The sequence below is a fragment of the Tyto alba genome, unplaced genomic scaffold (genome assembly GCF_018691265.1).
Source record: "Tyto alba isolate M040663 unplaced genomic scaffold, T.alba_DEE_v4.0 Super-Scaffold_5, whole genome shotgun sequence".
Taxonomy (NCBI): domain Eukaryota; kingdom Metazoa; phylum Chordata; class Aves; order Strigiformes; family Tytonidae; genus Tyto; species Tyto alba.
Genome location: NW_024881326.1, coordinates 3,991,943 through 4,014,926, shown reverse-complemented (window position 1 = coordinate 4,014,926; position 22,984 = coordinate 3,991,943). Strand labels below are relative to the sequence as shown.

Genomic DNA, 22,984 nt, shown 5'->3' with positions numbered 1-22,984 from the left:
TTCATGGTGCTTGTCAAACTGCTGTGCTTGAAAAAATCAGAATTAAAATTATTTTTTATTCTCCCCCCCAGGGTTTTGGTAGAAAATTATGCATAACTGAAATAAAACACTTTCCTAATCTTTGATAGAGATGTGGAAAGGAATCAAAACTCTAGTTTTATTTCAGAAACAAATAATTCTTTATGTGTTTGTTTGTTTGTTTGTTTTTTGCTTTGGGTTTTCTTGAATGCCTCTTTCCACCACCCCCATAATTTTTAAACTCCTGATGCAGTTACATGAATAAAGCTTACGTTTTATTTAGGGATATTTTCTTTTACATTTTTCTTTCCCCACTCTTTTGGAAAAAAAACCACCAAAACTTCTCTGTAAAATTTCCAAAGCAAAACGAAAGAGAAAAAGGCAACAGTGGAATTTTGCCACTCTGTAATTTTGCCAAAATTGGAGAGGCTTGTAAAGGTAGAAAATAAAAAAGGGGGACAATGAAGAGGAAGAAAGTCAATCTCTTTACTCCTTTTTTTGCATTTAGGAGTAGGAAAGAGAAGAAACTGAAAAATTTTCATTATGGACATTTTACCTTCCCCTCCCCTCCCTCCTCCTGTCTCCCCATATGCTTTTCATACGTTTTGTATTCAGGATGCTTTCAGGGAGGAAGGCTGGAGAGCAGGGTGTGAGTTTCGGCAAGCGCTAATGAGAAGCACCTTGGGTGTTTTTGTCTCCTGGTAGAGGAGCTTGCTGGGCGCTTTTGCGTTGGCTCCTCCTGTGTCTGGCACCGCTGAGGGGAAGCAGAGCATCCAGGATGGTGACGCCATCGGGGAACATGCTGTTTGGATTTAATCTGTATGCTGGACCTGACTGACAAACAGTGGTTAACCAGAGCTAAAGAGAGGATTGCAGGCATAGTTGAGTTAAAGGAGAAACAATGTGAATCTAATTTGACTGGATTGCTAATCACAAGGAATATTTTTCAAACTCCTTCTGAATCATTACAGGGTGGAGGGGTGTAAAAGTCGGGTGAAGAGTTTCTATAAGAAGAAAAGTCCCTGCAGCTCAGGGCTGTTCGTTCACTGTTGCAAGGAGATGTGGGAAGGATTCAAGATGCAACTGGATTGTTTGGTGCCAAAGAGATGGTTTAAATGTTCAACTTTGCAAAAGATCAGTGCAAATGAATGTTTGTTTCTTAACGCTGTGGTGAGACACCCAGCATTTGGAGTCTGAAAGCACTCTTCCTACAAGGTCTTACTATATTTCGTGATGTGATCTACACGCCAGACTGTTAAGGGTTTCCTTATAATGCCATAGGTTAGTGAGAAGAGATTTATCATCTCTTCTGGGACTCTCCTAGGCCTTTACAAATAACAGCAGGAAAAGCACTAGAGCGAATGGGGGCTCCCTGCCTAGTATTTTTCAAGTAAATTTACCCTAAATGGGGAGAAGAAATAGGTTGATCTAGATTCTGCGCCACCTCTTATCCACAAAATTAGTCTGACACATACTAAGCTGTGACTGGAACAAGCGAGCAAGCTGAACAACTCTTAGGGAACTCTTATTCAAGAAATGAATTATCCAAAACAAACTTTTGTTTGTTTTTCCTGTTTCTATAGGAAGAGTGATTTTCATTAATTTTATTTTGTTTTGGAACTGTGGTGGAGCTATACCTTCTGACATCCTCAAGGATTTGTAATCTGAACTGTATTGCATACAACAAAACCCACTTTAGATTTTTTGAAGCAGGTTTAGTTTCATTATCTGGTTGACTGTATCTGTCCAGTTGTTTTACTTCTGTGTAATTTGGATGGTAGCGGTTGTCGTCATGTGCGGTTTTGATCCATGAGAGGCTATTTCTTGTTTGATCCTACTGATTTCAGGAAAGAGAACTTATGTTGCCAGCTTCTTGTAATGAAAGCTGCCAAAGCAATGTCCAAATAGATTGGCTAAACAACTTCTTTGGGCCTAGCAACAGTTTGTTTCACTTTGTTAATTGGATGAAAATTGCTTCTGGAATTAGTTCTGCAGGGAAATGCTCATCTTTGTAGATGTAACACTGTCTGATACTCTTCCAGCCTGGTTTCAGCAAACATTCTAGTTTTATAGTTTCAGCAAAAGTTTTGTGTTTTTTGTTTTTTTGTTTTTTTTTTTTTTTTGGTGAGGAATATCATTTGCCAGGAGATGTAAGCAGAGAGAAGGTGAAAGAAACATCAGCACAGTCCAAGCAACTGTACTGTTGTGGATATCTGCATGCAGTGTTTTGTTCTGGTGTAGATACTGAAACCAGGGCCTGGATTCAGTGTTGCTCTCGTGATACCAGTTCTGCTAGTGTCTGATTTGGTTTGGGATGATTTACTATGTGGTGCATTTGTAAGCAGGGTATGCCAAAATTAGAACCATTTATCTGCCTGCCTTTTCCAGCCCTCAAATATATCACTTTCAGCTACAACAAGGCCTTGATCAAAACCATTTCTGACTTTTGTCCTTTTCTGGTAAGAAGGGCAGAAGAACAGGGTGAATCTTTGCTCTTTCCCATCCTTTATCTCTCTTTGGTTGTGTTTTTTGTGGGATGGCTTTGTTTTGCAGATTAGAATTTGAAAGGCAAGGTTGATTTTTCAGTCCCAGGAACTGGCAGGGCAGTCCCAGGGAGATCTGACGTAGTGGATGTGGCTGCAGAGAGCTGTTCCATTGCTACGTAGCTGAATTGGTTGCTGCACAACCAGCCCATGTGGGCACAGGGTGTATGGGTGATGAAGAAAGAGGTGGAGTTATTTTTTCCTTCTGAACAAAACCCAGAAAGCGGGAGCAGACAAAGCAGGGGCACTTCTTATGACACGGAGAGGTGAGGTGTTGCGGTAACTTGCCATCCTCTTTGGTTGCACTACATGTAACTGCACCCTGGAAGTCAGCCTTGTCGGGGACTGAATGCACGCCTCACTAACTTACAGTATATTCGGACTGGCAAGGTTTTCCCTGTTTATTAGACTCATTTGAAGAGGAAGCTGGATGCATTTTGCTAGCATGGCGTTTTGGCCACCTCTGTGATCCTCAGCCACCCTTTTAAACCTTAAAGTAAATTCTCATTTAATATAGGGCTTACTTTTCCTTTCCCAAGTGAGTAAGCAGACAGTTGATGGGAGAGGACATCCAGCTATCTTGGACGCTGAGGCTGGCTTGTCATTTCCCACAGGTGTAAGGGTTCCACAGCATGCTTTTCCCTCAAGCCCAATAGTAGCTTCGTGCTTCTCCTGACCTCCTGTGCCATAAGCAGCTCCCTGGGTGGACCTGTGAGCCACCCACCCATTCACCTGCAGACCTGTGAGCCATCCACCTAGCCAGTTCATCAGGGGAGAAGGTGGCCATAAACTGAGGAGGTAAGATCTATCAGAGCCATGTTTTTAAATGAACCCCACTAGAAGGCACCCCTGCCCAGCCAGGAATGAGCCCCAACAACTCCAACAAGGGGCAAAAGATGGTGAGCTCCTCAGGGAAGGTTTTTTTATGGCATGTAGAATAGGATAGTGGGTCAAATTTCTGCTCTTGGACACTGCTGCTGGACAGATGGTAAAATGTTCTATTTTGCTTCTTGCGCTTAGGAGAAAGGGAAGTAAATAGCTGCTGCTTTGGAGTGGCACGATGGGCAGGGATGGAGTGGAGGAGAAGGCTTCTGCATCTTTACACAATCTAAAGTCTACATGACAGCAACAGTCATTTGACCCTAAATTCTGGGAGTAAAATTCCAAAGACTCAAGGTGTGTTATTTGGACTGCCTACTTGCTCTGTCTGCAGGGGAGATTATCTAAATAGATCTGTCCAGACATTTCTAGGGTTTCTCTTTCCTTGGCTACGCCATGCACAGTACTTAGCTTGGCTGTTCACAGCTGACTAAATCCTTTTAAGAATGAGTCACTCCTAAATGAGAGGTGACAATGGATATGCAGACAGCAAGAAGTCAAGAGTGAGATAATGAATATTAGAGAAAGGCTAAACTGAATAGAGAATGAGCAGCGTAAACTTGCAGCTCTTATAAATAGCACTGCACTGAAAGGATGGATTTTATTTAGAAATGTTCCCAGGGAGATTTTAAATTTCCTGACCCATAAGTTTATGTCTGTGAACTTGTCCTGCCTTGCCAGCTCTTAAAAGAGAAGCAGGTTGTCACAGGTTAGTATTCAGCAGGGAAATTCCCAAGGCAATATCCCCCTCCATATTGATTTAAGATGTGGCATTAGTGACTGATGAAATGATGCTCTTCCCTCTCAGTCAACCTTGCTGGACTGCAGAGCAGGAGAAAACGGATGGGATGGGGCTACTTGTCCCAGGCTCTCAGCGTTACATCTTTGTGTGGTGAAATCCCCTCTTGGCTTATGGCTAAATAGAGCGCTCCTGCTTTGTGTTCCAGCCACTGTAACAGGTCAGCGGTGGCTGTTTTTCATTATGGAGGTGACTGTACTTCAGCGGAGACATAAGTCACCCTGGAGTTTGTTTCAGACATTGGTTCGGGGTGGACATTGGTACAAGGTTAATGCCTAAGGCAGAGATTTGCACAGAGCTGAAGGGAGTTAATTGTCCAAATCCCATTAAAATGAAATACAATTATAAAATCCCATTAAAATGCCATATAATTATATAGCTTTATTTTATTTTAGTTATTTATATTTTGTGCAATGCACAGTGATTTTTTTGCATGCATCTCTGTTACAAGCACTCAGCAAGACTAATGTCCTTCCTAGTGTTGAAAATTAACCATTTACTTTTTCTAATTTAACAGTATAGAAAGCAAATGTTTCACTATTTAAGAAATATGGTATCTCAACACTTCATTTATCTCTACCATTGACATGACTAAAAAGACAAATTACCGCTTTTGTCTTAAAATAAGCAAATCAGACTGGGAGGCAGTCAAGAATCTTGAAGTAAGGTGAAAAAAGGACTTTATGGATGAAATTGTGTCAGATAAGTGGAACATTATCTGGTAAAGTTGTCATAGTGGCTTCCTGTGGCTTTCATTCATAATTGAATTAAACGAAAATTTAGCTATATGTGGATAACACAAGCAGAAGGGCATCTGAATATTGTCTAGTAGCTATGGGAAAAGCAGTGAAGGAACCGAGAGAGTTTTGCCCATTAATAAATAAAATGGCCTGTGGGAATTGAGTTTATTAATTTCTTCTCTGTAGAAATCTGAAGCCAGGAGCAGAAGGGTGATTGGAGGGAAAGAGGTTACTTGAGTGTGTAAAAGCCATCGGGATCTCAACTGGTATTTTGGACTAAAGGTTATCCTGGGGCATTTTTTGGATCCTTGGTGACATGTTATTTTCAAATTGGTCCCAAACAGGACTTTACAACACTGTGAACAGTGTCCCAGAACAGCATCCCTTTGGAGTGTGATTCATTGTGACAGATTGTCAGGGGGATGCTAGCAGTGCAAACAATTGCAAGAGTTGGGATTATCTTTCATTTTTCTTTTTGGTAGGTGTATTTTTACCTCTACTTTCCCTCAGTTTAGAAAAAAGGTGCTGCTGGTAAGGAAGGTGCGGAGTGGGAGGACTGAACTGATGAATGGGCAGTGGAGAGAGTGTTTGCCCCAGCTACAAAAAACAGTGGTTTGTGACATGATGATTTATTTGTTTAGGAAAATTTATAGTATTAAAATGAAGTATCAGGACTCAGTTTTTTACGTGTTCTGATCTCACTGACCTCAGAGCAAATAGTTTTAATTTTCTTTGCTAATAATGGTGTTTTGTCTCAGTGAATGTAGAGTTTGGGAGTTACCTGAATCATTGATACTGGCTTAGACTAAATTATGATCTGTGCTTGGGTTATCTTCAGACTTTTTTTTTAGTTTGATGATTTTGTCAGGTGCATCCAGAGCATATGGAGAGGCTGATGATGATTTTTTTTCTTTTTTTTTTTTTTTAAAGACTAGGTACAAATAAAGTTTTTCCATCCGGTTTGCCTCTATCTTCTGTCTCAGCATCCTGCATCATCCTTCTCCGAGAGCAATGAAAGTTGTCAAATCTCATTTTACCTCACTTCTGTTGATACTGCAAAGGTCCCCCCTCCAGACTGATGGCTGCATTTCCTCCTCTCTGAAGATCTCTCCACTGCCCTTCACCTTTTCCCTCCTGTCAGACACAAACTTCATATCTTCCCCTCCCTCATTCCTACCTGCACACTCTCCTGAAGGGGCTTCCAGCCGGCCTGCCCGGCACTAGGCACTAGCTCAGCCACCCTGGAAGTCAGTGGCAGTTAGGAGGGAGCAAGGAGCCACTTCACTCCCACTATCTCACTTGAACAAACCAGTAAGGGTGCTTAGCCTACTGAGCATCATTGACCAGTGACTGTTGGGCTTTTACTCTCATATGGGAGGTTGTTCTCCAAGATCCCCAGTAAAACTTTGTTTCCTTCCATCTTGTCCTGCCTCAAAACTCCATCTTCCACAGTAGCATTTATTAAATATTATTTTTCATCTTCTTCTGGCAGTGGACGGCACTATTCACGTCTGACCTAAATTCTCCTCTTATTTCCTTATGCATCCTTAGCTGTACCTACATTACTTCACGCTCTATATTTTGTTTATCAGGTCATTGGGGAAAGCTACTTGTGCTCATTTAGTCCTCTGGGTCCTGGCCTGGGAGATGGGTCTTGCAGGCCCCACTGCAGTACTGATGATGATGATGTTTATTTTAGAGTTGGCTCAAAAAGGCAGCGAACTCTTCAATTATTAAGGACACTCAGGTAAATGCTGGTTCATTCTGTGCAGCAGCATCTCAGCTCTTTTGGAATAGGCCCTTGCTTCTGTTGGATCACACTTTCATGTTCTGCACTATTAATTTCTCTGTACTGCAATCAATCTTTTAATATAAAGAAACATTAATTATTGACACATATTTAATATCACCTCTGTAAAATTACTGAGCACGTGAGCCATGGGGTAGATCCTTAAATGGTATAAAAGGGCATAAGTATCCTACATCCCGTTATAATTGTTTGACACTTGGGACGGGAAGATGGCTCATGGGGCTTCTCACTGGTGCAAAAGTGACCTAAGAAATGGAGGCAGAGGGAACTTCTTACTGTGTGGAACATGCACCACTAGTGCTGTTATCTCTCGTAGGTCTTGCTGAATCAGGCAGCAAGGAAACTTGGGGTTGAGGAGAAGAGGTGGGTCCCCATGCAGAAGGCAAAGCATATGGCAGGGCTTCTATACATTTCTATAAATTTTAGAGCCAGCTGCTTCTGCTGTGTGTTTCGGCTCTTTCAGGAGAGGGGCAGCAGCACTGGGGAGAGGACAGAGAGGCCTGCATAAGACCATACCAGCCCTTCCACCTTCTTTTTTCTCTGTTTTGTATCAAAGGAGTTGGACATATGTAACACACATGATGGAGTCGGGTGAGCCCACAGTGTCGCAGTACATAGGAGTGAGTGGCTGCTCTGGTTCTTTGTCACTGGGCCCCTTTGGGCATTGCAGGACTCATTGTGTTCTGCTTCAGTCAGTGGTGATTTTGAACCCCTCAGCCATGTCTGGGTCGTACTACATACCTTGTGGGACAGTGAACAGATGTGTGTTGTAGTTACGTAGTACAGAAGTTTCTTGAGGTGGAACTTCCCTACTATGTCTTTGGCCTTCATCCCTGTCTTTGTTTAATTTTACCTGATTAAAGCACTCCCTCAAGCAATCCAAGAAGCCACCCACTTCTGATTCATCAATGTAGAATATTCTTTTTAATACAACTCCCAATACCCGTTTTATACAAGGCTGCAGTTCATCTACTGCACAATAACAACACAATCCCAGTCTTGGCAGCATTCAAACCATCAAGTTCACGTGTCTCGAGCCAACTGCTGACATAAGGTGCTTTCCACCCCTTTCACTGCCCTTTGTAAAATGTTCTTGAACTTCTTCAGAAACCTGATAAAATAAATCTCTGCTGTGAGCCTGGAAGGTCCTTGGAGCCAGGCTGTTTTGAACAGGAGCCAGCCATGAGCACATGGGCTGGTGACCCTGAATGTGTGTGCACCCTATCTGAATTAACCAGATACAAAAAAGATAATCTGTATGTATGCTACATAAGCTGAGCTATATGGAAAATTAGGGTAGTTCAGTGCCTGGACGAATGCAATGGACCTGGAGTTCACTGGAGAGCAGGAATGTCCTCAGAGTCTGCCCAGCCTGCAGCTCCTCTCTTTATAATAATGTTGATCCAACTTGAACAGTTCTGCTGGTTATGGAGTGGGTCTGCCATGTGAACTCTTTCGTATTCTCACCACTTCTTCATTGCTCATCTTCAAAATGTTATTATTAGTGATTTCATTTGGGAAAAGGCAGCCTCCTTTAAAATAGCAACCCATGATAAACTGTTGAAAATATTTAGTTGTGCGTCTCTTAATCTAGATTTGCACATTTTTCTTGGTGCTTACATGATAAGGAATTCAAATTTTGGAATATGTGTGCTTAGACAGTAGCCAGTGTTGTATCTAAATCCTGTTTTATCTTCCCTACATGGTGAAGAACAAAATCCCAGAGCTGTGCCGACCAGTGACATAAGAAAGGTCCTGTCCTGCTTGGAAATGATTAGAGAGTTCTGCTTTCATCAGCGTTTGAAGAGAGCTGTTGCCAGGCTACTTGACCAGTCAATAATGAATGCTCATTAATCTGTTTTCCGCTTCTTGATGACAGTTGTTTGATAGCCTGATCAATTTTATGATTGCCATTTGTATGATGGCCTCCTGCTGCTTTGCTCTGTGTTTTTGTTTTAAGGAAGAGGAGAGCAAAAATCTGGGACCCACTGTTTGTCCTGGCTTTGGGGATGGGGTGGAAATGCCACAGATTTTTTTTCAATTTACATGAGTTTTCAAGATCAAAATCTCTTGCAGTATTTTCTGTGACAACCCTGAAAGTATAAATATAGAAACCACAGACAGTTCCCTGGAGACTGAAGGCCTGACATGTGAATAATCTCACCTCCTACTTCATAACAATATCATAGGAAAAAAAAAGTTGTATTATGCATACCCAAAGCTCTGCTTCAACAGTGTCTAGTCTGGTGTGTGAAGTGTGTGTGTAAATATTTGAAGGGTAGATCTCAAGTCACCATTGTGGGAGAGACTACACAAATAAGGTGATAGAACTTTGTGCTAGCACTTGGTAAGGTTTTGAATATGCCCTCTATCCAGAAGCCAAAACATACTGGGGCTGGCCTTAGAGCTTGTGCAATTAATGCGAGGCATGAGTCTTACCAGAGCTCAGAAGCATTATGGTGTTTTATGTGCTCATAATCATGCAGTATACTTAAAAGCACAAGTTATCTAATCAAGTAATGTTTAAAATGGCCCTCTAGTTCTGCTTTGTCCTCAGAAAGCATCTCTGGACCATGAAATCATTCCAAAAGTGGCAAAATTCATCTAGGTTGCCAAATTGTTAAAATAATTATGGGACTGAAGGGGATTATTCCAGATTATAGATGCTGAGGCTTTGGGAGTAAGGTTCTTTGATTTCTTTTGCTTGGATATACTTGTAGGACAAATTAAGGATAACGTTAGTCTAGGTGTGGACTTAGACCACTGGGGCAACACCAGCACACCTTGCTCACTTACTGTTCCTGGTGGGGAGAAAAGTGATTCTAGCAAAACTTTGTGCTTTCATTGTACACAGACACCTCACCAAAATGATCTGTACTGTTAAAAGCACAGTCTTGTCAGGGTAACGTTTTTTCTGCTGGCACAGCTGAACCAGTGAGGGAAGGAACAGCCAGATGCTCTGGACTTGGAAAGTCACAGACTAAAGCACTTGACCCTGTGTCTTTCGGTTCATACAATTGCATCCAGCATATAGAAGTGTATACATGTGCATATGTATATGTATATATACACATGTGTATGAACAAAATGTATACATATATGTATATATAAATGTGTATTTTTGCATGCGTGTTTATATATGTGCAACAGTCAGAGCACTGTTGAGTGGAAGTTATATTCCTCTCTTATTCCAGACAGAATGAGGAAGGGAACAGGAGGTGCTTTTGTGAGGACAGCAAAGGGCATGGTTTTCCCCTCATCGCTGTTGGCATGCGACACGAGCTCTGGGTTTACCTGGCATGGAGGGAAACATCCTGCTCGACTTGCAGGATGCAGCGGCGTCCAGCCGCGGGAGAGGCCCATTGTTGCTGTGTGGTGCCTGTTCTGTGGTGGCCGGGGCATTCCCCTCTCTGGATCGGTTCCCTCTGACAGAAAACCCAACCAAATGCCTTTCAGAGTCAGACCTAATTTTCTAATGCTGCTTGTCCAGACAGGACTTTTTGAATGGCTTGCTGGATAGCACTGGATGTGTTGCTTTGTATAGGAATATAAGAACTATTTGCATCAGTGTAATGGCATTTCAGAAAGTAGCTCCTTTAGATCAATTCAGATGAGTGTTGCTGTAGAAATAAATGGATGCAAAGGTCAGACAGTGATTCATGTACAGCACTAATCAACTTCACGTCTGCTGAACTGCAGATTACTCTAATATTGCTTCCTCAGCGCCACACTACAACATGAAAGCTGAAGCAGAAGGTTAGTCAAACAGGACAGTAGTTTTTCATGTGAAAGGCAGCAGCCGCCAAGGCCTAACTGTTGAGAAAGGATTTTTTTTTTGTAGGTGGAAACCTAGAGAGGCATACCTGGCTCTTGTATTTTGGATTCTAACTAACTTGAAATGCTTTTGTGATGGAGAGATTATCAGCTTTGCACAAGAAACCAAACTTCTTGGTTTCTGGGAAGAGGAAACAGGGAATTTATAAAATCTGTGAGATGTAATACAGAGACGCAGCATAAATGCTTTAGTTCTGAGTCTCAAGCTATCTGAGTATGCTGAAAGACTGAGCAACCACTGAGATCAGAAGTCTTGCCTGAAGAGCAAATCACTCCTCTAGAGCACTTGTCATCAGCACATCTCAAAGTGCTTTATAAATGAGACCACTTGCCTAATTCCCCCTTCACAGTTGAGGAAACAGTCACTGAGAACGACATGGGGAACAAACAGAGCAGGGTGAAATCAGGACCAAAAGTCCATCTTGAGATGCAGGAGGAGGGTTGTCCTTGGGGTCTCCCTGCCCTTGAGGAGCTATGGAAATGGTCCAGTAAAGATGTCAGAGAAATAGTTGTCGTGTGTAACTGTGCTGGCTCTATGCAGCCCCTTGCTGCGCAGTCCTCCAAAATTATACCAGTATATCAAAGGCTGAATGTTTTTTTGATTCACTTACTAGGAACTCAATAGAATAGAATAGAATAGAATAGAATAGAATAGAATAGAATAGAATAGAATAGAATAGAATAGAATAGAATAGAATACTGTTTCCGTTGGAAGGGACCTACAACTGCTTGATCAATTCAGGGCTGACCAAAAGCTAAAGCATGGTATTAAGGGCATTGTCCAAATGCCTCTTAAACAGTAACAGGCTTGGAGCATCGACCACCTCTCTAGGAAGTCTGTGCCAGTGTTTGAGCACCCTCTCGGTAAAGAAATGCTTCCTAATGTTCAGTCTAACTCTCCCCTTGCACAGCTTTGAACCATTCCCAGACATCCTATCTCTGGATATGAGGGAGAAGAGTTCAGTATCTCCCTCTCTGCTTCCCCTCCTCAGGAAGCTCCTGAGAGCAATGAGGTCACCCCTCAGCCTCCTTTTTTCAAACTAGACAAAACCAAAGTCCATAGCTGCTCCTCATAGGACATTCCTTCCAGCTCTCTTGTCCTACCATCTCTTCTGGATTGTTCCTATGTTTGGTGTTATGAAGGTGATCAAGCAGGATGGTTACAGCAGTCTTTTAGGAAACTGTGTGTCCTAGGGCAGGCAGTGGGTTTTTCTGCACATTGTTTTTTTCATTGTGAAAATTATGGTCATGATCTTTGCGCAACCGAACTGGAGCTACTCATAGAAATGCTCTCAAGTCTATGCTCTTCTAGATTACCCCATTTTCCATTTATCCCTTTGATCTATAATTGATCACTTGGTCACCTTGAGGGAGACCTCAGCTGCTTCTCATGGCTCTCTGGCATGGCCAGGATCCCTGACTGCCTTGCAGCATAGCTGCCTTAGTGTTTAACACCCTGTGCTCTTCGGAAGGTGTTTTTCATCATGATCCAACCCTCGGGGGGACATGCACTGGTCTCACTTTCATGCATGGAGGCATGGGACTGGGGGATTGTAGAACAAGACAGGAGAGTGGATCCCATGAAAAGTTTGGCCTCCAAATTGTGTAGGGGGTCCCAGAGCAGGGAACTGAATCTAACTGCCTCATCACCCAGCCCAGCCCAACAAAATCATCACCCCACACCATATAAGCCTGCTTGGTTTTGTCCCCAAGACTGGAGTTATGGCCTTTCCCCTCTAGTCCGGGATTTAGTGATGTAATTTCAAAAAGTTTTGTTTGATGGAAAACCAGAAAGAAATCAGAAGAACCTGCAATGTGTTAACAAATCACTCTGTTGATTTATCTGCAATGTAAATCACCCTAAATGAAATGCTCTGATTTATCCATCTTTACTTCATACTTGTAGCAGGAGAGACTGATTTAGTGATGCTGAGCCCAGCCATTAATGTACCACATTCATAAATCGTGGTGTGCATGTGATAAACTGGAATTTATAAACCCCAGTCAGATTTTCTGATTTCACCCCATAGCTGTGATAATGGGCAACTTAAAAGTTTTGTCTTCTGTACAAAGTATTGCCAGATAGAGGACGCTATTAGCATGACCTTGCCTGGGATTTCCTCTCCTGGAGCCTGGGGATGCTCTGCACTTTTGAATTTGGAGATCAGATCAATAATCTTTGCTTTCCCTTTCTCATTCACGAGTCAGCAGTAAGAAGAGAAGGATGGATGTAGAGTCATTTCTGACAGGCACATGGGGGAGAAGGGAGGGAGCGGGGCTTTATGCAGCTGTCTGTAGTAATGGCTGTTTCTTTTATTGCCTGCTGCTTTTGTTTAGTGGAGTCACACGAGATCAGTGTGGGGAAGAAGGAGACAGGATTTAAAGTGAGAAGGCATTTCTACTGTCCTTCAATCTGACTTCCTGAATTATTCAAGATGTGGTATTTTGCATTGTAATTCTCACAATGAGGCTAATAACTTAGTAACTGAATTAGGCAACTGTGAAGATATTTAAGCATCCTCCCCTAGCCCCACCCCAAAAATTTACTTTCAAGTCTGTGCTGCAGAATAAGTTTTTGTGAAAGAATCAGGTTTTTTTTTTTTTTGTGACAGAAATACAGCTGTGCCTTTGCCCTGCAAAGATGTGAGTTTTCCACCTTCGTAATTTTTTATTTTACATCAGTACTGGGCTGTAAGGAGCCAGAATTGGCAAGTTCTGTGTTAGAGATGTGGAATTCATGTTTTTCCCCAAGGACATCCAACGTGCAGGAGTTTATTTTATGTAGCAGTTGCTTTTAAGTGGAATGACTTCATTCATAATTGCAGGTATGCATTGTTATGCTTTCAAAATGGAAGATGGCTTTGGCTGCTGGAACAAAATAGAATTTTAATTAGATTAGGAATTAAACCAAACTACCCCCCATTACACTCTTCCCAAAGCTAGGTAATGCCAGATGAGGCTTGATTATAATTACGGTGTCACGAGTGTTAAAGCTTTCTAATGCACATAATGATGCTTTAAAAATGACCTCCTGTACACTGAGATTTATTAAGTTGTTATAATTTCTGTATGTCTAGATTAATTGATCATAAACAGAGCTTCAGGAGGGTTGAGGAAACTACCTAAATTGAATGGTCTCCTGAGACTCATATCTGGACAGGTTGACTGAATTTCTGTGACTTACCAACCCACTTTCTCCCTTGCTGGCAGTCTGATCCTATGTATGTGATACACAGCAGCAGGGGTGGCTGCACAAACCACTCAGTGTGCGTGAATACAAATGAACTTTTCATTCCCCTCAACAGGAGTGTTTGTGCCAAAAGGATCGCTAAATATTTGCCAGTTTCTGGGACTTGGTGCTTGCTCACCCACCAGCCTGGCAGAGCAGCCCTTGTGATGGGGAGGGGTTTGCTGGGATCTGAAGCAGCAGGTCTCGGCGGGCAGTGAGGAACTGTCCCAGGGCTCAGGGCCAGTGTCTCAAACTCTGTGCTGCACTGTGGCTGGCTATTCAGCTTCCAGATTGCAGAGGGCCAGAGCAAACCCAGGCAGAAATCTTGTAAAATAAAGGCTAAAGAGGTAAAAAAATTGTAATTATGAGAAAGCCGTCTGTGAACAATAAACTGTGTCTGTCACTGAACAATGTTGCCGTTTCTAGCGTTTCCTAGGAACATCCGGTGCTGCAGAGAAATACTAATCCTCCTTTTTTTCCTCCAATTATCATCATCACTGCAAGTGGCACTGTTTACAGTTCTGCTTTTGCCTTTAGCACTGATAACTCTCTTGTTTAATGACTGTAGGGAAGTCTGGGACAGTCCCACTTTTACTTAGTGACACTCAGAGCGTTAAATGTTGCAATGAAATCCTGGTTTTCATGAAATCAGTAGCAAAATTTTTGCTGACATCGGAAGAGACAATGTTCATCTATGGACGCTTTGTGTTTTTTCCTGAAAGAGCCAAACTTAAGACTAGTCTGATCTCAGTTGATGTCATTTAAATGAAGTAATTATTGTACAGCGGCTCTCAGATCCCAGAGCAGATAGGATCATCATGCAAAGGGCTGGACAAGGCAGTATTGAGCAGCGGACTCTGCTTCACAGACATTATGATCTGAAGTCACAAGTCAGGAGGGTGCTTAATGCGTGTCTAACTTCTGAGCCCATGAATAGCTCCTGTGACTTCAGTGAGAGGACTCACATGCCTAACCTTAAGTAAGAGCTGAAATACCCAAGCCACTTCTAAATTAAGACCTAACACACAGACAGTCTTTCTTGAATTTTAGGTTTCCCTGCCTGTCTGCCCTGACCTTCTGCAAGCCTGTGGAGGGCTGATAACTGTGTTTTTGTAGATAGACTCAGCCAGTGCAGTTTTAATCTATCAACTGTGATGGCCTCAAAACTCAAAATACGGAACATTCTTAAACCCCACAGACTGTGTTCTTCTACTCTTGGGAATTTAAGAGGGAGAACAACCAATCTTCTAGGTCAGGTGAAGGTGAGACAGAAGGAGAGTGTGAAAGGAAAGACAAACCTGTTGGTATTTCTTTCACTGTATATTTGACTGAAAGGCTTCTATTTATTTTTGAGGTGTTTGCAAAATATGAAGATTATATTAAGGAGCGACATGGATAGAGTTTGGAGATGGTGGCAGTAAAGCTGTACAAGAAGGAGGTATTTGTTTCCTGCACTGGGTTTCTTTCTGCTGTGTCCCTCCCCACATATTTTTTACTTACCTATTTTCTCAATTTCCCTCTCTCCTTTAATTTTCCTATTATATCTTTACTTCATGGGGTAAGTTCAAGATATCATCACAAGCTCCATGCATGCAAGGAGGCAAGAATGAGCTCACTAGTGTTTTGGTCACGATAAATAGTCATTCAAGTGGCATTGCCAGGATTTCAGAGGAGAATAGGTCTACAGGCAGAGAGATCACAATTTCCTTAATGAGAACGCCTGCATAAAGCACCGTATAATCCAGCATATAATTCTTCCCTGTCAAACCTGTAACACTGAATACTTACTTAAGGTATCAAATGAGTGAGGGTATTGTGTCCTTTTCTTAAAAAAAAAGATAAAGAACTCTCAGTTTAGAAAATAAACCCTTAAAAATAGTTTTGCCTATTTCAGGCCAACTGAGAATCCTTCTGTCCTTCTTTGCACTGTATGTTGTACAATGTTAAAAAAGATTTTAAGAAGTAGACACTCTGCTTTCTTCTGTGTGTTTGCCTACTTTCTGCATTCCACGTCTCTTGGACCAGAAATTGCAAATGTTGATGGAGAGTGTTTGTTGAGGAAGAAAAAACGAGCACAATTCCCCTGAAAAGTTGTAACTAGAGATGGAAGCATTCCTCTTCCTTTCTGATTCCTGCAAATTCTAGTTACGGAGTCCAGAAAAACTTGACCATTTTTCCTCTTAGTTGTTTGTTCCACTGCAAGACTCTGTTTTGGGGTAGAGTTATTTCAATAGCTTTCACAGAGTTTCCTGATGCCTCACTATAGACATGTTACAGAAAAATCACAGCTAGAAATTCATTCTGGAGAGCAAGCGTGGGGCAAGCTTCTGTGTTTGTGACGGAGGGGCACAAATGATCAGGGAGCCTGAGTTCACCGCAATGCCATTTTTCTGCTCTGGGCATTCTTCCCTGCAGAGCTTGTTGCATTTGTGGCCTAGTTTTAATGAGAGATTTTTGACAGCAGTGGTGACTGTTGACATTTTCCTCTATTTTAATTTTTTTATTCCTCCTTTGGGTTTGAGCTGAGCACTCAGTGTAGTGAGGAAGCTCGAGGGTGCCTGATTTAGCCCCTCTGACTGCAGGTACCATGTCCTACAGTCTGCTTTATAAACTCCTGAAGATGGTTAATGGTTTCTTTCTCCCATTTTTTCTATTGAAAAGTAGCTTCTGCCTCATCCTTATTGTAATAGAAACATTATCATTTCGAGTCTAAATTTACTTATGGCCTTTTTATTCTTCTTTGCTTATTTCTAGTCACTGATCTTGACTAGCTATTTTTCTTTCCTGGTGTTTGCCTTTGAGTTATTTCTGGATTGCAGTGATGACCCCTCTCAGTCTCTGGTTAAGCTAAAAAAAGACAGCTACTCTGGTCTCTCGTAGAGGAATCTCCCTTATTCTGATTATCCTACCAGTCTTTGTCAGTCTCTGACTTTTTTTGGAGTTCAGTATGTGTGTGTTGAAGAGAGGCCCCACAACACCTTCTGTGTTCTGGGTAGTTCCCCCAGGTTCTGGACTGTTTAAAATGGCTTTGCTCATCACTGGAGTCACCTGTGATTTTCAATGAATACATGGTTTTGGTTTTTAAACCAAAAACCCAACCACCATTCACTGAATGCAAAAGCAGACTCTTGTCTTGCAGAGTAAGGAATGATATGTAATTCTTTGGAGAGCTAAAAGATGGAATATTTGTAGGGACAGCCTGGGTGCTGAACGTATTGAAATAGTCTGCTTCCCTTGCTCCATGAGAGTGGGACAGTTACTGCCACTAGGCAGATTGTCTTCTCCACTTTAAGTTTAGGGCTCAGCTTCTTTAGGCAGGATGCTGTTTTGTAGTAATGAGTGGAACATTTAAATACAGTATTTATGAGTTGTGTCTGAACTATCTGATTATTTGCAAATCACAGCAAAAGCTCCCAAACCTGGCACAAACTAGTCCATATTGGAGCAGGACTTGCCAGGCAGCCTGGGTGCCACACGTGGTGGCCACTGTGAGCCTCATTCAGTGGGGGGATTTGTGCCGTGCTGTTGTGGCACTTCCAGAAAGCATCCGACTTTTCTTCTTAAAACTGTTTAGCACAGCATATGTGCATAGGGTAGAACAGGGTGGGGAGGTAGAAGGGCAAGCCTGGTAGGGGTATCCAGCTGGCAGGAAAACCAGAACCAAATTACAAGGTGTAAAAAAAAAAAGTGAAGTCTGGGGAAATCTGTCCCTGGTCTGCAAAAAATAGTGAGTGGAGTTACTGTGCCATTTGAAGGTATGGGAGGTGCAGGTAGCTAGTAAGAGCTTTGATGCAGGTGAAAGCCATTGGTCAAAATTTCAGTCAGGGTTACAGAGAAATTGATGGCACTGCATGGCTTTCTGCTAGCTGAAGATTGGGTCTAATACTTTCCCAAGTAAAAGTGTTCAGTCAGTCTTGCAGCCTGCCTGGAGAACAAAGGACTGAGACAGATTTAATGCTCATTCTGTTAATTGCCCAATGGCCATTCTTTCAGCACAGATCTGTGTTTATGTGCCAGAATAATTTGGGTTTATGTCTGACACAGGAGATCTGACTTGTGGAGGGACTTCAGTCTGGGCTGTTACTCTTGGAGGACTGGGGAAATGAGGGCATATCCTCCCTGCCCATATAGTCTGCAACTGAAGACACCTTTCAGGTAGGAGTCGTTTCCTATTGATGGCCAGAGAGGTGAGTGACATGTAAGCCCTCTTTTTAAGCAAAGTGAGAGGGGAAGAAAGAGAGAGAGAAGGGACTGTAAGGTCCTGAAGGGTTTTCTTCAGCTTGTCTTAATTTGGAGGTGACACTTCATATGTCAATTTAAATTAAGCCGTTTCAAATAGCACCCATTCCAGAGCCTCTGATGCACTCGTAAGATCGCAACTGTGGGGCACGTTGGGTGACTGACATAGTTGAGGACAGAGAGGAGCTGCAGGAGGAGCTGAGCTGAGGTGCTTCATTGCGCATTGCAGGGTTACTTTGTCCCCTGATGTGTATGATCGCATGTAATTACCTGGATGTAGTTCAGCCATTTTCTTTATCATGTGTTTGGGCCTAGCATTCTGCTGTGTTAACTCCAGGTATCTTGTACATATGTCACAGTTTTCTGCAACCCTCCTGATCTGTATAAGGTTTAAATAGGAATCTTGTCTGGGTGTTGAACGGTTAATGTAATAGAAAACTAACACCTGCATCTGCAGCCTTGTCCCCTCCAATGCAGCTGAATAGCATTTCATGATGGCAGGGAAATAATTCAGTAAAACTAGGCCCTGCTCTGTGGGCGATGAATGAAGCTCAAGTGAAGTAGAGGTCACTTGTGTTAATCTGAAGCAAATAGGATTGTGGGACTGGGGGAAGAGGGCGAACCTCCTTTTATGTACAAATTCTATAGCTCAGAGGCTTAGGAAACACTTCATAGTAAACATTTGCAAAGTATCCATGCCATTAACCTTTTCTGAGAGGACAGACAAATGGTTTTCCTGCTTCATTTTGTGCAGGTCTCGCATTTTGGTACGTATGCAAATTGTGCTGGGTGGCAGTGTCTCATACAAATAAGCTTGAAATGCAGAGGCAGCCATGCAAGCAAAATGGCTTGCCTTTCCCCGCAGCTGCAATGAGACTTTTACCACAGGAGGACCAGGCAAGGAGAGAGCCTGATTTGTAAGGAAGCATCAGGAAGAGAGAAGAAAACCAGATATCCTCCTAAAATGCTGGCAGAGTAAGAGAAAGCACTTTGTCCATGCTACAGTGCTACCCTGTATTTTTGATGACTTGTGGAGCATCCAGCACTGCTTTATTTTTCTTCGTGTTTTGGAGCGTCCTTATCCTAACTTCTCAAGGCATGGAAATAGATGAGCAGCTCATGGCTATGTGGAACTGGGGAGGTGATATTTGGGAAGAAGAGATGAGCAGCATCTCTTTGAGATCAGGACCAAAATGAGTGTAGAAGATGATACAGATATGAAATGCAAGCAGGCAACTTTGCAGGGATATCGACTGCCTGTCGTAAAGACAGTGTGCGAAGGCTGGGCATTACATTGTGCTGCTAATGTTCTCTGTCCTAGATCCTTTGCGGGGCTGTGAATCAGGTTTTTCCATGCTGTTTAACCACAGTTACTGATATGCCTGTATAGCAGCATCCCAATTACAAGTCTTCTGTGTCTCTAACCCATCTGCAATGTTTCTTTTATGAGTTGGGTAGACATCAGGCACCTAGATTTCCAAGGGATGAGCCCCCTGTTCTCTCCATCTTAGTCTATGCTTACCCTCCAAGTATACCGGGAATGAGTATCCAGCATGTTAGACTGAGTTTGACTTTTTGAGTCTGCAGTGTCTCTTGATTAACATAGTGACAAGACCAAGTGTTACTTAGTTTTAGTGATAGGTGATAACAAAACAGAAGAGAAAAGGGAGTGCTTAAAAAGTTCACAAAGACATGAGCTTCCCTGGCTTTTGTTTTCAGCCAGACCTTTCAGGAGTTATGGCTTATTTGACTCTCCTGTGCTGGAGTAAACCAGCAGTGCTGTCTGCCCACAGATTGTGAGGGTGGCTCTAAGCAAGCCTGCGTAGTGCTGTCCCTAAAGCCGGGAAAAGGGGCTACTTGACATTATCGGTTTCTTCCCCGTGTAGGTGCAGACAGACACCGCTTGAACAGACTCCTTGCTTTCAGCTCGGTGAGCTGCGAGAAGGAGAGAACAGTGCAGCTGCAGATTTGCACCGTGTCTTGCTGGATCAGTTCCCTCTTGCTCTTTGATCTTTTTTCACACTGAGTAACAGGCAGCATGACTGCAATGTGATGCTCTGGCTATAGACTGCATTGTCATGTTGGAAAATGAATTGCCTCGGAGCCTTCAGTCTGTCTCCTGGGCTATTTCCTTTTAAAACCAGGAAAGCTGGGATTTCCACGTGACTTTGAAGCTGAGAGCTCTGATGTACAGAGAAATCCTATCTCTCTGTGTTCATTCATTGCTGCTTCTGATCCCTCTTTTTCTCTTCCATTATCTCCAATGCTTTTGGAAAGTTCATTTTCAAAGCACTATACCATCTCGTTGGCCACTGCTCACTGGAGTTTCCTTCTGTGGGCATCATGGTTTAGTAGGAAGTGCAACACTGGTTTGAAATGTTTGGCACACAAGAGCAGGAAAAATACATCTGTGAGTTATTAGGGGCAAGAGTAATGTTTTTTACCTTCACAGTTTACAGATATTTTTTTCCTTTCTCATCTGCCAAACGCTTACGCTTTTCAGCATTGTCTGAGTCCAGACAATGTCCAGAGGGTGTCTGTCTTGGCAGGGAATTATCTTGGACGTGCAGCCTGTGTGAAGCTGCCTTGGGCACCTCCTGAACGCTCTGACTCTGTAGCTCAGTCCTTTGGCGCACGCACTAGCTTATGTTGGCTTTAGCATTTCACCTCTGGTCACTCATGAACTGGTTCTGTAGTGGGAGATGTTGGTATTTCATTTTGCAACTGTTCATCCTCATGTGAACTGCAGGTTTCAGTAAGAACCTGGGCTGCACTCTTCCCTTGGTAACTGAAAACCTCCTTTCCCCAGAGGTGACGGCCGGCTGCCTGGGCTCGTGACACCTCTGCCTATGCAGAACAGGCACGTGATGGCAACAGTGGCATTTTTCTAGTGAGTTCCTGATCAGGCCCTTAAAACTTGCTGAAGATTAAGCAAGTTAAACCCAGCTTTTTCCCTGACCAGACCACTGCCCAGTCTTTAGACAAAAAGCTCTTTTATTGTGGAAGTGTTTTCCCAGTTGTTAGGTTTAGGTGTGGAGGTCGAATCTTTGGTTAATGTTTCATTTTCGTGGTTTGTTGTAAGTTGTTTCCCCTCCATTTTTACCATGTTCCTGGCAAAAAGGGCAAAGAGATACCATAGCACAAGTAATGCCCTCGTTTTCCCAGCTTCACTGTGACACAGAGGTATGTAATTACCAGTTGTTTTCACAGTTTTTGGCAGAAGTAGTTTTTAACTCCAGCCATTAAAAGCATATTGGACTCATGTGTTCATTATAATTGCTAAGGTGCAGGAGCTGCTTTCTGGAGGTGCCAAACACCTGGGAACTTCATGTGAAATGCCAAGTGTTTGGTGCTTCTAAAACTAGATTTACAGTGGAAGGGAGCACTGGGAAGCGCCTTTTGTGTCTTCATTTCTCTCCCTCTGCTGTTGTAGGCAGTTATACCCAGTGATGCTTTCCATGAGCGTACCAGGTGCCATATTGAAATCACTGGGTTATTTGCCCCATCGTAGGCCTGTTCCACTCTCTTCAAGGTTAGAATCTGTCTCCTAAGCTTAAAGTTTAAACTTATGGGCAGCCTATACCTGTTGCCCACATCATCAAGGAAGAAAGTGAAGATGCAAAGGCTGTATTTTAATTAGGCCACAATCTAATTAACTCACCTGTGAACACAAACAGACTGCACACTGTGATTTCTTGCTCATTCCCACTTCTTTGGGGATTTGTTACCAACCTTTCTCGCTGCGGGAGAAACCTGGAAGACAGGACTTTGAGTTCTGTTTCAGGCAGTGCTATTGATTCACTTGTGACCTTGTGCAAGTCCCTTTGGGTTTTGCTTGTAGGGCTTTACAAACGTTGGAGAGAGACAAACATACTTCCTTCGCTTCTCAGCATTTATTGTGAGCCCTAATTAACACTTAGAAAGGAAGGGGCTTTAGGCTACAGGGTGCTGCAGAACTATATTGCTATGGGAATACAATTAATAAATAATAACACATATGATACAGGAGTTCCCAAACTGCATATTGAAATAGTTTATTTTCTTTATTTGTTTACTGCATTCAATCTATATGAGTCATACTATACATCTTAATTTTCATTACTGCTGGAGAAACCCTGGGTAGGCAACATTAATATTCTACCTCCTGAAGTACTGACTTAATGGTACTGTGATCCCAGGTGATGGGAAACTATTACTGCTGTGTCCTACTGTTCTTCAGCTGCCAACTCTCATACTCCAGCTCTCCCATCATGGCCCTTTTCACAAGAGGATGGGACAGTTCTAACCAGCTAGTCTGACCTCCCATGCAAAACAGATCGCAGACTTTTATCCAAAGATTTCTACTTCAAGCTCAGTAACTTCTGCTTAATGTAGAGCATGTCATTTAGTCAGCCATCCAGTGAGGATGCAGAAACTGTAAATCAGAGAAAATCTACTACTTCACTTACTAAATTCAGTAGTGCATTGCATTCATCTAAAAATGCTCCCCTTACTTATTTCCAGCCTCCAGTCTTTGTTGTGCTTCTTATTATGCTTTTGTTTAAAATTAAAAAAGACTCAAGCACCTGCTAATCTCAGGATTTTTCATGGCACAAGTACATACAGACTGTGATTGAGATATATCTTAACCTTCTCATTCCTAAATTACAGGCACTGAGCTCATTTCAGCTCTCTCTGCAAGATGGATTATCTGAACTTTAAATTCTGGGTTTTTATCTCTTTTGCTAAATTCTGTGCCATCAGACATTGTCCTTTTTAGAATGAATACCAGAACTGACACTACAGCAACCTGGTAATGGTGGTTAATCACTTTTATCATCAGGAGTATGCATAACTCAGATACCTTCCTGACAGAGTTTGGGATCTAAGCCTCTTGCTTTGAGGTGACTCTTT

At 42.5% G+C, this 22,984-nt stretch overlaps 1 protein-coding gene across 2 annotated transcripts in view; it reads left to right on the top strand.

Moving 5' to 3' along the window:
- PAK3 (p21 (RAC1) activated kinase 3) overlaps nucleotides 1-22,984 on the top strand; it is a 142,811-nt gene that overhangs the window by 23,025 nt on the left and 96,802 nt on the right. Inside the window, exon 2 of one of the 2 annotated variants that reach the window (XM_032996082.2) lies at nucleotides 17,897-18,007. The exons of the other annotated variant lie outside the window; for it this stretch is intronic. The gene's annotated coding sequence lies outside the window, so the exon portion shown is untranslated. The remainder of the gene's footprint in view (nucleotides 1-17,896; nucleotides 18,008-22,984) is intronic. 2 annotated transcript variants of the gene reach the window in all.